General features: G+C 37.9%; 1 protein-coding gene across 1 annotated transcript in view; it reads right to left on the bottom strand.

The window, feature by feature from the left end:
* The window catches only part of LOC103261063 (GDP-mannose 4,6 dehydratase-like), a 261,513-nt gene that overhangs the window by 78,219 nt on the left and 168,352 nt on the right, over positions 1 to 14,942 (bottom strand). The window lies entirely within an intron of this gene.

Genomic DNA, 14,942 nt, shown 5'->3' with positions numbered 1-14,942 from the left:
CCAGTATCTTTATATATATATATACATATATATATGTGTGTATATAGAGAGAGAGAGAAAGAGAGAGAGAGAGAGAGAGAGCCAAAAAATGCATATATTTTAAGAGGGTAAAAATGTATTAAAATTGTAATGTTCAATATATACTGATAACAAAAGGTGAATATAATTCATGTTTGACTTCTGAAATTATAAGAGGTGCTCAAAGTGGTTACCATCAGTGTCCAGACACTTCTGATTATGGTAAACTACTGCAGGACTTGTTGCTATGTGAGGTCTCCCAGATCTTCCTTTGTACAAATTACTCACAGTACCATGCGTCTCAAACTTATCATGAATCTATGTAATTGCTAAGTGTGTTGGAGGTTCGGTTGCATATCTGTGACTCCATTGTTGTACTTTCATACCATTCTCAAATTTCAAATACCATTTCAAAATGGTCGAGTGCTCCTTGAAGGACAACTGTGCTTCTACCATTTTCTTTGACTATCCTGCCTGTGGCATGGTGGTGCTAGCGATGCACTTGATTAATGTCATCTTTTGAGGAAACGTCATACTACCCATTGCTACTGTAATTCAACTTTGAAAAGTAGTACATAGATAACATTGCTTAAAATGTGTATACATTTTTTGGTACCCCCAGTATATGCACACAAACATATACAAGGTGGGGGACCCAAAAAAATTGGAATTATTTTTCGGACGTCAGGCCCCTTGTATCATATTACTAGGTGAGTGTTCTAGGAACCCATCAACATCAGTGTACCAGCTAGCATTGTAAGAAGTTGCCTTCAGTAAATTTTTTTTTTTTTTTTGAGATTCTTTCAACATATTTGCCTATTTCTTGATGGGTGATTTACCGGCATACCTACTCATTCCACGTTGAGTGTACAACAGTTGTTGGCCAAAAAACTGCATGACCCGGTGCCCCACCCTCCCTGGTCACCCAGTCTTGATTGGAGACACTTGTTTGTTTGTTTCTTTGGACGAAAAAAGTCCTCAAAGGGAAACGTTTTAGCTGATTTGAAAGAGGTAAAACAAAAACTGGCAGAAGCAGTAAAAGGCATCAAAATTGACTAGTTCAAACCTCGTGTTTGGAAAGAAGTATCTCGGTAGGTATATTGTATCAAACAGAGAGCACTTTGAAGGTGACTGGAGTTTAAACATGTACGAATATACAATTTTTTGTTAAATAAATTCCAGAATATTTTAGGTCCCCCCATAAACGTGTGTGTGTCTTTAAAATCAGCTATTAGAAAAGAGGATCTGCATACACCTCATAAACTGTATGTCCTTACTGGAATACAATGGAAAGCTGAACAAAACGTACATATTTAAAAGTAACAATCATGCAATGACAAGTGGGCAAATTAATAGGAACTATGCCTTGAGTTGAAATAAAATTTAAAGATCAATTATATCAAACCATGGCGTTCACTCGAAATGCCTCACTGGTAGAATGAGATTTGCAATTTAAAGAACATGTAAACAGATGTTCCTGTTCTGAATGCAGTCCATTCACATGAACTGTCTTCTAATTTTAGAATATTCAACTTAAACATCTCTTTGATTTAAAGACATGCAAGAAATATTTGCAATATGACCCTAAAGAGGCATTCAGATGAATGCTCATCATTTATCCAAAATACATAAGCTACATTTATCTAATAGCTATTGTGGCTTAAGACAGGACCTGGCCAGTTCCCTTCTCTCTACAAACTCCACCAAATGAACAGGATGTCTGCAGCCAAAGAGAAGTGGTAACCAGAGTTGTAGCTTCAGCAGGACATTCCTGTCCCTGTCTACACACTGGAGTGTGTGTATGCTTCTCTATGAAGCCATCCCCACAGGCTCCAGGAGGGCTCTGCAGCTGTGAACCCGATGGGGCTCTGGGAAGAGACCCTGGAATGCTAGCTCCGGAAGCCCACCCAGCCTCACAGTGCCTCCTCGAAGTCTTGTAAGGAATGAGAATGCCTGGTCATTTTATCTGATGTAGGGAGATGGGCAGGAGAAAAATGTATGTAGGGGAAAAAATGTATGAAATTTGTTATTTTTCAATATGGTAGATCTTCAAAAAGAGGGATAAAAAATAAAGCTGGCCCAGGTTATAAACTACATTCTTGCCATGAGTATTTTGAATCCCTTGTAGTATTTTTTAAAAATACAAATTCTCAGGCCTCACTCCTGCAAACTGCAATTAGGTAAGCTGAGGAACCTGGAATTTTATAAAGCTTTCCTAATGCTCTTAAAAATAAGCCATGTTTAATATTTCAGATTTGATGCTGTTTTGGAAAATTTCCTTGGGACAATATAACTTCTCAAATCATAACTCTCAAATTGTATTTCAGTTTTGAAATACTGAACTCCTATTCATGCTCCTTTAACAACATTCACTGATTTACCCCCTCACTTCAGTTACAAATAATGACAGATAATATTAATTTGCTTTGTTTTCCATCTAAATGCTCATCTTGTTTTACAAGCAAAAACCTCAAGGAAGCAAAGAATAAAGTTTTCTTTTCTTCAGCACTTAGGAAAGACCTTACCCTCTCAAACTGTAGTGACTCTTACTCATTTGATATACTCATTGGGTTCTTGACTCATTCCCTAGCAATAAGTTAGAAAAAAGTTATCTTGCTACTGATGGGAAATGTTTATTCAAATGTCTCAAAAACATAAAAATGGTATTAATACACACACAACAAGTGATCACTAGATCATGACTGCTGTGCCGAAGAATAATTTAAATTTTATAGCTAGCATGACAAGTACAGGTATATCTGGTAAGTTCCACATGTAATAGGAAGGTAAAAAGAACTCTCCCTCTTTAGTTTAGGTCATGAATATTGTAAAAGGCTTGTTTCTGTCTACACTGACTCCCTGTGAAACTGGAAGCTTCTCTTGAGGAAGTATGCTGTGGTGTTTTGATTTATTCAACGCAAAACACAGTGGCAAGTGCACACCAATGTTGCTGTCACTGCTGTTATCATCATTACTGACATTTTGAAATACTGATAACCCCAGTAATTTTACATACATCAATGTGTTTAATTCCCCAATGGAGTCCTATGAGATAAGTACTAATATCTTCATTTCACAAATAGAGAAACTGAGGCACAAAGAACTTACTAGACTTGCCCAGCATTTCAGAGCTAGGAAATCTGGTCACTAAGTTGATATTCTGAAATTATGTATCAAGGGATACCATCCACATAGAATACAAGGGAACTTTGCAACTGCAGTCCCCAAAGAGCATGGTCTGGCAAGTCCTCTGTGATCATTGAACCCCATGCCTTGGCAGATATCAAGACAGGTTTGCTAACATGTCAAGGTACTTGTACTTTGATGACAGGCAGGACACTAATTTTCTGTTTCATCTTTGTCTCTGACTCATTTTTTTGTTCTAATGCTAGGAATGTCACATAGCTATTTACTGGTTTCATATATTCAGAAGTACTCTTGGAAAACACCCTCCTGCAATTCTTGAACGAAATAGTCAAAGGACACAAAGTATTCACATTTTCCAAGTTTTGGTTTCAATCTCAACTTGTACCAGCTTCAGACAAGCACTCATCCCACAGTTCTAGAAATTTCATTACCTGTGACTGCACAGTGAAGGCGATTAACCTTGCCTAAATTTTGATTTATGAATTTACTTCTAATTACACAGCAATCAGACACACACATACATTCCTATCTTAAGGGAAATGTTTTAAGGATTTAGAAGCTAAACTGCAAAACACAACTCTACACTGTTATGATTTTCAAATAAGTGACAGCGATGGGTAATTTTAAAAGAAACCAGATTTTTAAAGACACATTAAGAAACTCGTCTTGGTTAACAGCAGAACCTGTAGAACCACTAAGTCTTGTGCAAATCCTTTGTGTGGGAGGCTCTGGAATAGCATCCAGGCTTTCTCGCAGCTGGAACATGAGGGAGGCACATGTAGAGGTAGGAGCGTGAGTCTCCTTTGGATTAGAAGGCCGCTGTACTTCTCCCTGCAGCCAGCAACCCACTGCATGCCTTCTCTCGGCGTGTATGAGCTTGGGAGTCCTCCAAGTGAATGTCCCCTAAATGTCAAACAGAACCAAGCACTATAGAGTTCTGTTTTGCCAGCGCCTTCCTTGCAATCAGATCCCATTTTCTGGTTTTGGCACTGTATACTGTTGGAGAATACGAGACAGCTTTGTTGACACCTACACTGGGGGTGTGAACTGCAGGCTATGACACATCGGTGGCAGCACAAACCTGCATTTTGCTTGCTTCAAAACATACTTCTTACTTATGAGAAGTAGTCATATGAATTTAGTAACACAAGAAGCTGGACACAAATAATGTAGAAAGCTCCAAATGTACCTCTACCAAATGTATGGTGCTTTGAGCCCAGTTAATACTTCATGGGCCATCAAAAAGGCATTTCAGTCACCACTACTTATTTTTAAACAGGAACTTTTATTAAGACCTTTACTCCTACCAATTCCCAGGAGATCATGTAGGTCAAAGATGAACAAAAGAAGGAGCTGGACCCATAGAGCTGGACTGGATGAGGAGAAGGAATGGGTGTGAAGGGTAGGTGGCCAGGCCTGTGCTTCCCCTTGGCAAAGAGTCTGCTATCCCCTCCTTCTCCCCTTAATATTCAGATAATTAAAAAATGGGTTCCCTTTAAAATGTCAAATTTGTCATGGATTTCATCCCCAATTATAAGAGTGAGTGGCCTTGATATGTTGGAGCAGACGATGTGTATCTAAGAGGCCCAAGACTTAGCAGCCCAGCACCTTTGAGAAAGGCGAGGCATCACACATGAGCCCCAGCCACTTGCCTTTGGTCTAGTTTTCATTTTCAAGGTATGATACCTCTGAAAGGAGTATTTTCTTTAAAAAGAAAAAATGTGACCAAGATATACTTTTAAGTCTGAAGGTCTTCATTACTGTCAGAATAGACTAAAGAAGGCAAGAAAATAGGACTCTGGTTCTCCTTCCTGACTTTCTAGTCACATTCTAGAATAATGCAAGTCCATGTGACCCTTACAGGAAAAAAATAAGGAATTAAGGCAGGAAAATCAAGAGAAATTGGCTGGGGGCTGGGGAAAGAGGGAAAATGAAAACTGGAGAGAGATTTCAGAGTTACAGCCTACTAAACAATCCCAGGTACTTTACTCCTAGATACACTAATTTTGGGATGCCCTCTTTGAACAAACAAGGAAACCCACAAACTACTTCAACTCCTTCCTCACACATTCATATCAGTAGGTGATTTATTCAGATTAACAAACTCCAAGGGTTAAGCTAGTAGGTCATTCATATTTAAAAATACAAACCACAACTAGCGGAGGTGGCCTCAGTGATTCAGAACTCTGCTACAGGGAGAGAGCAGGAGGCCAGGGGAAAAGGAGAATGACCAAGTATTCACCTTGAATGGGGCTGCTGATGACATGCATAGGATGGCTGGCCTCTGAAGCCATTCCTTCTCACCACAAAGGTCTCCTAAAATAAAATCTATGTTTTCAAGGTAAATAAGGTCTAGTTTAAGTAATGTGATATATAGAAGCAAAGAGGCTCTGATTCTGAGAACTCTGGGTGTGAATACCAGCAGCTCCAAATGCAGATTGTATTGATATCGGTGAATTCCTTAAACTCTCCAAGTCTCCATTTATTCATCTATAGAAAGCAGATAATAATACCAACTCTTCTTCAGAGGCCATACATCTATAAAGGGCTGGCACAGGGTTCTTATGGCTCCAGTAGTAAAGTTTCATTTCTTTAGGGTTCTGCACAATAACCGCCAACTCCTCAGGATCTGGCAAAACAAGCATGACCCTATCAGATAGCTGCAAGAATGGATATGATTCTGCCAGTTGAAAACACAGATGTGGACTTGGGCCTCCAAGGACAGAGTCACACCAAAAGATGTCAAGGAACTGGAGTCAACTTCTGGAGGAAGGAACTCGGCGACTGGTGACACCTGAAGGGTTTGTCCTACTTTTAGGGCTGTGGATACAACAGACCTCTGCAGCAGACCATTGCTTCAGCCTTGCTCCTGAAAAGTGATGCTTGGAGGGTACAATCTACTTCCAAGTGCCCCTTGGAACATTTACTCCCAACTGTGAGAACTGGTAATTAGAACAGCCTGCCCAGAACTGTAAAACGTCCCACGTCTGTGAGACATACGTTGAAATTACCTTTCAGGAATGGAGAAATATTCAGTAAGGAGGCTATACAATGTGGCCTTTTGGGAAAAGGGGTACAAATACACATTTCCAACTTATTCCTTTGTGTTTTTAAAATGAAAACTATGTTCTCATAGGAATGACAATATTACCTTTTTGGAGAATATTAAGTACAGAGATTTTGTCATTATTCAAGTTGCCAATCCTGGTAGCTTACTCAGTAGATAAGTAACTAGCAACAGTTTTGTTGGACCATGAATAGTAGAGATTCATACTCTTTGAACAGAACCTTAATACAGCAGTAAAGGTTTACGGCTGTATAAAGCTGTCCAGCTGGAGTGGAAGCAACCCACAACATTTTCCATGCAAAACCTACCCACAGGATGCATTGCCCGCCCCACCTCACTCTCATCAGAGAGGCAGAGCAAGTGAAGCAGATGCTTGCATGGGACTTTCCCCAGGCTTAACTCAAGAAGCTAAATCAGTGAGCACACCTGAGCAAATGAGGCCTAGCTCTGGCAGGTGGCCCTGGGCAGAAGCCCCGCGCTTCTCCCAGACTGTGGTTTATGCACACAGAGAGTCACAGAGAGAAGGAAAATTAGGCATTCTCAACTGTAAGTTGGAATTCTATCTGCTTGTTATACTAATATTTCACTTTATCAGCTTTCATGAGGATACAATGAAGAACAATAGTAATTTTAAGCCTGTCAAATTTTGCTGTGTGTTTATATACCTCTCAGAAAAAAACACCTCATTTAATGCTATCCCCTTCTCTATATAAATAACACTGGATGCTAGAACGCCAAAATAGGCACTAACCTTAAAAAGCAATGTCTCAGGCATTGCCAGTAACATACCTCGGAGTTGGATATTTAAGCAAAACTGTATTTAATAAAGGCGATCTTCATTTAAATAGGAAAGCTGAGATGCAGTACCACATAAGGAAAGTGAACAAAACGTTCAGATTATTCCAATGCTAAATAAAATCTCCTTCCTAAAATATTTGAACAAAGGTACAAGTCTTCACATGAGAATTTAAATTGGACATGAACTAACACTGTCTTAATGAATGTTGGTCCAGGGCCTTATATACAGTTGGTACTCAATGAATGTACCGAAGGACATTGAACTGAAGGACAAGACAGCATTCTGTGAGATAAAAAATTTTAAAATAAGTAAATTTCTGCAAAGCAAGCATTTTATATAATAGGCATATCTCAAACTAATAGGCAGGAAGTATATTTTAAAAAATGTTTTTGCTTTAGGTCTAAAAGATTTTCTTTTCCAACTATAAAACAGCTGAAATCATGTATCCTCAGCCCAACATAATTTCACGCCTAATTTATGGAAATAGAATACCAAAGGCCTCTGAAAGGGAGTGGGCAGGCAGGAGGGAAAGGATAGTGTGACATTAACACAGGGACCTGCTCCACTGTTGTTTGGCAGGAGGGAGGCCTGGCGAGCCTGCCCTACAGGGCGGCACAGTGAGATTCCAGCAGAAACATGTGTTATGTGGGGAGGAGGGGATGCTCCTCTGAATGAACTTACTGTTACCTTTTTCCCCCTCTAACATAAGTCTTCTTTTTCCTGATACTGTATGAATTTGAAACATCTAATTTAATCCGTTGGAGGGCCAGTCTTCCTTTTATTTCCTGTCTGTACTGAAGCAGTCGCCTGTTTCAATTATGACTTTCTCCAGCTCCTACATTTCGCGTGCTCCAGCTGGCTCAAAGTGCACTTCCTTGGAAGGTAAAATGCACTAACTGTGCTGATCGGAGACTGATAGCTGGAGAGCCACAATATTTAATAGCGGCACTGATAAGGAGGTTTAAAAAAATCCATTTTTGAGCCTAAACAAAAGGATATTATGTAGCTGTATGTTCAATTAAGATCTAGTTAAATTCTTTTTTCCCATTATGTGGAACCTCATGCAGGGAGTCGACATAATTCATAGTGTTATGGCAAATTTCATCGGCACTGTATGTTTGAGAAATGTTTCCCTCCTGCTTTTCAGTTAGTTACTGCTGATTTGGGACCAGCTTGGTGCAATTATTTCAAAGAACAGAACTGTGGGATAGATATGGCATTCTTGCAAAACCTTGGCTGGCTAAAAATAAGACTGTTTTGTAGTTGAGAAGGCAAAAAACGTCTCTGGGCTATAAACACCAGTCAATGTATTTCTTCTCTGCTTTATGAAAACCAGTTTTTTTTTTCTTTTTTCCATCCCTCCTTACTCATAGTGTAGTTTAATTACAGTTTAATCTCTTTCAGCGAGCAGCTCTTGAGACTTTATTGTTCAACCACAGTATTATCAAGACTACAACTACAATTTATGGCAAAAGGTAGAAGCTGTCTTCAGAAAAACCAAAATGTTCCCCCATCCTAAATAAATAAATACATAAATACATACATAAATATAATAGTTACTTTATTACTAACTCACATTACAAATTTTTATTAGGCCCTAGAGATGCCAGACCAATAATTAAAGAAATACCTGAGAGGTGTTGATCAACACTTACCCTGTTTAACTCTGCTGGGTCAATAAATCTGCAGGAAAACTTTTAAGTTAACAAGATTGTTTGGGCCTCCAGTTGCTGAAAGTATTTGGTTACACTGAGGGGAAATGAGGTGGGAGAGAGTGGAGGAGAGGCTCAGAAGTAAAAAACGAACTCTCCACACGCTCGATGTACAGGAAATATACAGTCAAGAGTTTGCTGCAATTGAAGTGGTGAATAAGGTCAGTAAATTATTTTTGCTGCTTTAAGCTCACAGGTGTAATTTAGTGTCTCTGAGTTTTAGTACATATCTTGAAAGAGTTGCCAAAATCTTAGGGGTTTCAATCAAAGGAAAGGGAAAACTTCACCATTCACCAGGAGAAAACAGATTACAAGCATAAGGTGACTACTCAAATTCGAGCTGGAACTTTAAGCATTGTTTTGTCTGCCATTTCCTTTATGGTCTTCAATCTTTAAATGCTTTATGGTTAATCTGATTTATAAATACATTTGCTCTAAAGAAGCAAGAGCAATAAAAACCACCTATGCATTTTTGCCTGTGCTTACTGGTTGCATGGAAAGTTTAACGTTTTGCACACTAACTTACTTCTAATAGAAGCCTCTGGAAGCCATGCACTTCTTTTCCGTTTTAAATTACAGCTGACCAGTGGATCAGATGCCCACGGGCACACCCAGGGCCGCCTCAGTCATCCTGAGGCTCACCCACTACTGGTAACTGTAGTTTCTGCCACCTCCTCTTCACTCTGCTTTTCTCACCATCACTGGTGGAACTTGGGGTAAAAAATTCTAGTTTTATGCTAATTTTGTCAGTGAAGCAAAACTGCAGGAAATGCTGGTCTTCTCAGATGATTACACCATGCTGACAATTTCTCCTACTAACACAGAACAGTTATATATCTTATTTATCTTTCATTTTAAATTATAGAACCTCATTATATACTAAGTTTATAAAAAGAAAGACACCCAACAAACAGAAAACTCTAAAACCTAACTGAAAACTCACTTTGAATCCTTATTAATAGACACTTTACATGGCAGAAATGTGTTTATTCTGTTTTGTATTTTTCTAAAAATCTTGAACATCATATACTCATTTTCATTAGCAGCTAAAATATATTACCCTTAATATTTTCTAGGCTAAAGTCATCTCTGCCAAAATTTAGGGCATAGGACTCTAGGATCTCAGTGGAATATTTTTTTAAGTGCTTCAAAAGAATCAAAGCTTTTGTTAGAGGAAAAACAATGGTCTCTAGGTTTCTTGTAGCCAGCATTCTAAAGAAGTTGAGTGGCTTTCTATTTCAAAGAAAAATTAAGGAAGGTATCTTACTGTCTATAATAGTGTTACCTTTCCTCCCCACTTTATCTCACTTTAGAGCTTACAACTCTGTTTTCATACTCTGAAATTTCCATAAGGTAACTTATTAGTTTAGCTCTTTGAGATGATGTAACACTAAGCGGTTTGATTTTTATTAAGCATTGATATGAGAGGGTCTGATATTTATGGCTATCTTCATTTTTTTCACTATATTCTATACATACTTAAATTTTATAAGATACACGGTTTATTTTCTGAGTAGGAGGAGCATACATTATCTAAAATGTATCCCTGTATTGACAGGCTCCATACCACATGCAGCTTTACAGGTTACATAGTATTCTGCAGTGCTGCTCCAATGCAGCTCACAGAAGCATTCCACTGGCACAAGGAAGCAGCTCTCCAAGTATGGTTTGGGGACTCCTGGAGGTCTCTGAAGCCCTTTCATTTGGTCTGTGATAGCAAAACTATTTTTATAATACTAGGACCTCATTCCTTAGTCATTCTCATTCTTTCACCAGTATATGAGTTCTTTAAACACTAACTGACTTATGATATGGTAAGATTCTGAATATTGAAGCAGATCACATAATCCAACTGTCTTCTATTGATACAGACATTAATGAGATTTGTGAACTGTGAAACAATGCCACTTTTCTTACTAATTTTTTGAATCTTAAAATACAATTATTTTTCAAAAAAATATATTGAGCAACTCCTTGAGTCCCCTCCCACTCTGGGAGCTTTGCTGCCCTCTCAATAAATCCTGCTTTAAAAAAAAATGTTATTCATGGACAGTCGCAGTGGCTCACATCTGTAATCCCAGTACTGTGAGAGGCTGAGGTGGGAGGATTGCTTGAAGCCAGGAGTTCAAGACCAGTTCTGGACAACATTGAGACCCCCATCTCTACAAAAAAAAAAAAAAATTAGCTGGGCTGGGTGGTGTGTGCCTATAAGTCTTAGCTACTCATGAGGCTGAGGTGGGAGGATCACTTGAGTCTAGGAGGTCGAGATTGCAGTGAGCTATGATCATGCCACTGCACTCTAGTCTGGGTGACAGAGCAAGAGCTCATCTAAAAAAAAGTGATTTATATTACCATCTTTTTTTTACTGAATTAATAAATATCTTTAAAATGATGCAGTTTTATTCCCTATAATTCACAAATGCAAAAGTGCTTTGGGAGCCTCAAAGTTTTTAAGAGTACAAAGGGGAGTTCTGAGACAGTTTCAATTGTGCAGCTTAAATTTATGTGAAAATTCAGACATATGTAATTGTAGTACGCATATAAAAATGTATCTGAGTGCCAGGTGTGCTGGCCCACACATGTGTTATCAGCTCAGGAGGCTGAGGCAGGAAGATTGCTTCAGCCTTGGAGTTTGAGTTCAACCTGGACAACACAGCAAGACCCTGTTTCAAATAAAATAAAATAAAGTTTAAAAAATGTATCTGGGTAACCAACTTTCCTTCAAGCCTGGATTAGTCCCTTATACATTGGAAGAAGTCAACTTTAGGGGCTTGGAATAGAGTTATTCCTACTTTAAAAATAGATCCTAGTATTTGCTTATCATAGGCCACTTAAAATATAGAATACTAAAAGCTTCCAGCTGTATCCATTTTATTTGGTACTGAAGCCTTCTGTTACTATAGTCATTAATATTTGTCAGTGACATATAACGGATTTGAATTTACCTAAGTTAGAACTTAGGATTCTTTCATTTCAAAACAGGAAAGAGGCTCTGTTAATATTTTCACACACTGATACTCATCATCAAAGCACAGGGTTTTAGTTAAGCAATGGTTATCTCTCAAAAGTGAAACCATAAATACCAATCAACTTCGAGAATCAGCTAATGGTTCCTGCTTTGAGTGGATAGCCATTGTTCAGTCTGCATGCATGTCGTCAGGTTTAGGATGAAGAAATCTTTTTGTTTAGCCCCTCCAGTCTTGTGAATTACTGATATATTCTGTTCTTATCATATAAACATAATCTGCATCTTTGTCTTCATTTAGAACAGCAAATCTCAATAAGGAGGAGGAAGGCAGAGGAAGTTCCTGTGCTCTGGAAAAATATTTTCTGAATTATAATTGTTTTTAGTCACAATATTTAAAAATTCAAAGAACAGGTAAAAGGCAGTGAGATTTATTGATAGGGTAAGTAGGGATCTCATACTCATAGTGGCTGATTTTTTTTACTCTCCTATACAACCCCTCCCTGATTCAATCTTAACCAAAGGTTAGACTCATGGACTGTGAACCCATGAAGGCAGGAACTGTGTCTATTTTTCACATCTGCTTTGACAATAACCATACCATAAATTCATCAGAATTCATAAGAATTTATGAATGAAAAAAATAAATTTTCTAAATGCATAAATTTTTCTAATTTTTATCTGAGCAAAGGTACCCAAACAATTTGGTGGGGGAAAGTAGGGTATGTTCAGTAAGGTTCTAGAGCAATTGAATGTCCATATGAAAAGGAATGAATCTTCGTCCCTACCTTAGATAATTCACAAAATTAATTTGAAATAGATCACAGAGGTAAATATGAAAGCTAAGACTATAAAGCTCCTCAAAGAAACAGAATACCTTATAACCATGGACACTGAAGCCAAAATGTCTCAAGGAGGACACAAAACCACTAACCATAAAAGAAAAAAAATAACCTGGACTTGATGGCAATTAAAAACTGCTCATCAAAAGACCACCAAGAAAGTGAAAAGGCAACCCACAGACACAGAGCAAATATTCATAATGCATATAACTATCACAGTACTTTGTTTCTGAACTATATAAAGAACTAGAAACTCATAAGAGCCTAATAATTTTCCAACTAAGGACCACCATCTGCCCTGAGATGTAGGCGCAAACCAACCAACAGGGCAACAACTGTAATTTCATTTTAAGTATGTTCCTGCTATTCGAGCCTATGTTAGTAACTGTGCACACACAGTTGATCAAATACATGGTAAGGAGCTCTCAGTTTAATCAGGAAGATAGAAATGTAAATGAGAAATTATAACAGACTGTGAACGGCAGTGACAGCCTAGATGAGGCCTGGTCAAGTTCAAGGGCAGTCCTAAAGGCCACACACCCGGTTTAATTTCCTTCTAATCTTATTTTTATTATTGCTACTTTTATTCTACCACACATATAGAAGTCTTACTTGCCCACCTCTTTTTGTAGATAGACATGAGGCAACCACTTCAGTGAGGCTAAATTAATAATGATAGAATGGAGAGTTAGGTTTAACATCTAGAACTTACTTCCAAAAGGAATGGTCTTTTCTTGTGGATCAGTACTTGGAGCTTGAGTTTAGATTCAACTTCTGGAGAGTATTCCATACTGCTACGTACATAACTGAGTTTCTCTAATCCTAGATGTCGTCAGATGTACATACACAATAATTATACTAAAGGAAGTATATTTCTAGCTTAAAAACATTAAAAAGTGCTATGTAATGTGAATGTTTAGAAAAAGATCAACATATATTTTTAAGAATTTCAAGATTTTCCTTTTCTCTAAATACATTAAAAGGTAAAGATGGCTGAAACTCTATTAATTATTAAATTGAAGCCAATATTACAAAATACTACTGATATAAATGAGTATGTTCAAAAAACAAATCTCAAACCTGCCCACTCAGAATTGTATGCACTAGTGCATGTTCTCTCTGTATATGTGTATTTGTATATCTATATATATACATATCTACCTATCTCTGTATATCTCTATACATCTCCCTCAGATATATTTAATGAAGTTTTAGGTCCTTGTCTTTTTCTTTCTCAAAGATGATTTTACATCAGTATTTTCCATGAACACATCTGGTGTTTCTATATAGCCTGGATTCACTAAATGTCATATCTAATGAAAGAGGGATTTATATTTTTTCAACCTAAATTCATTTTATTTTCTCTAGGCTCCTCCCTTACTACTCAAAGCTGATGACTTCTTAAACCAGAATGGTTGGTCAGAATCCAATCAAGAATATAAAGGCAACTGAATAAATAAAACCATGAAGTAAGTGTAAAATATTAGTGTCCAGACATCCGAGATGTATGTAGCTACTATGAAACTTCCACAGCTGTACCGGGCCTGACGCTCACGTGGCTCCCCATTACCAGCAAGAATTTTATTTGCTTAATAAATTATGTTCTAAAGCACAATAGCCTAGGTTCATAGCTGTAAAATTGCCAAATATTGTCAATGACCACTCTCTGGTCATAAATAACAAAATAATCTATGACTCATTGGATTTTTGATTCCCAGGGCAATTCTTTCTCGCCATTACTCAGAAATGTAAAAAAGTGCCTCTACGTGGCATTTTATGGAGGTTATAAATTACTCAAAGGAGATGACATAGGACAGATTTGTAGGCCAAGTAACAGGAACCAGCCAACCAAATGTGTAAATTAAAGAACTAGTAACAAAAAAGAGGGCTAGTGAAAGAATTCTGAAATCCTAAGAATAGATCAAGATTAAGATCCTGAAAAAGTAGTCGTTTCTCTTTTCAGGGCAATGGAAGAAAAGTGATGCAGCAACCACTCATGGAACATTTATGTTAGCTAATTAGTGGGCAGTGTATTAAAATAATTTAATGATCACCTGGTGACTTCAAAGGGCAAAACTCAGGTTAACCTTGAAATCTATTTCACATCTGCAGCCTCATTTGTTTACATCAAGAGTAAACACTGGCATCTAACAGGTGTCACAGAAATAAACTTTTGTAGATTATATTCTAAATGTGGTTAATAGTTCCTTCAGTTATGCAACTAAACACACTGAGCAGTCGCTAGCCCCTGAGCCAGGGGTTGCGCATAGAAATTAATAAGTCACAGCCCTGCTCTCCCTTGGAGGGCTCACATTCCAGAGAAGAGGGAGCTGGTTACTTCAGCTGTCATAGTGTGTCACGGTGTGCTTTCACGGGGCAGACCCCAGCCATG

This window comes from Carlito syrichta, unplaced genomic scaffold (genome assembly GCF_000164805.1).
Source record: "Carlito syrichta isolate Samal-C Ts95f unplaced genomic scaffold, Tarsius_syrichta-2.0.1 Scaffold303584, whole genome shotgun sequence".
Taxonomy (NCBI): Eukaryota; Metazoa; Chordata; class Mammalia; order Primates; family Tarsiidae; genus Carlito; species Carlito syrichta.
The sequence above is the reverse complement of the archived record's forward strand: the minus strand, read 5'-3'. Positions and strand labels throughout refer to the sequence as shown.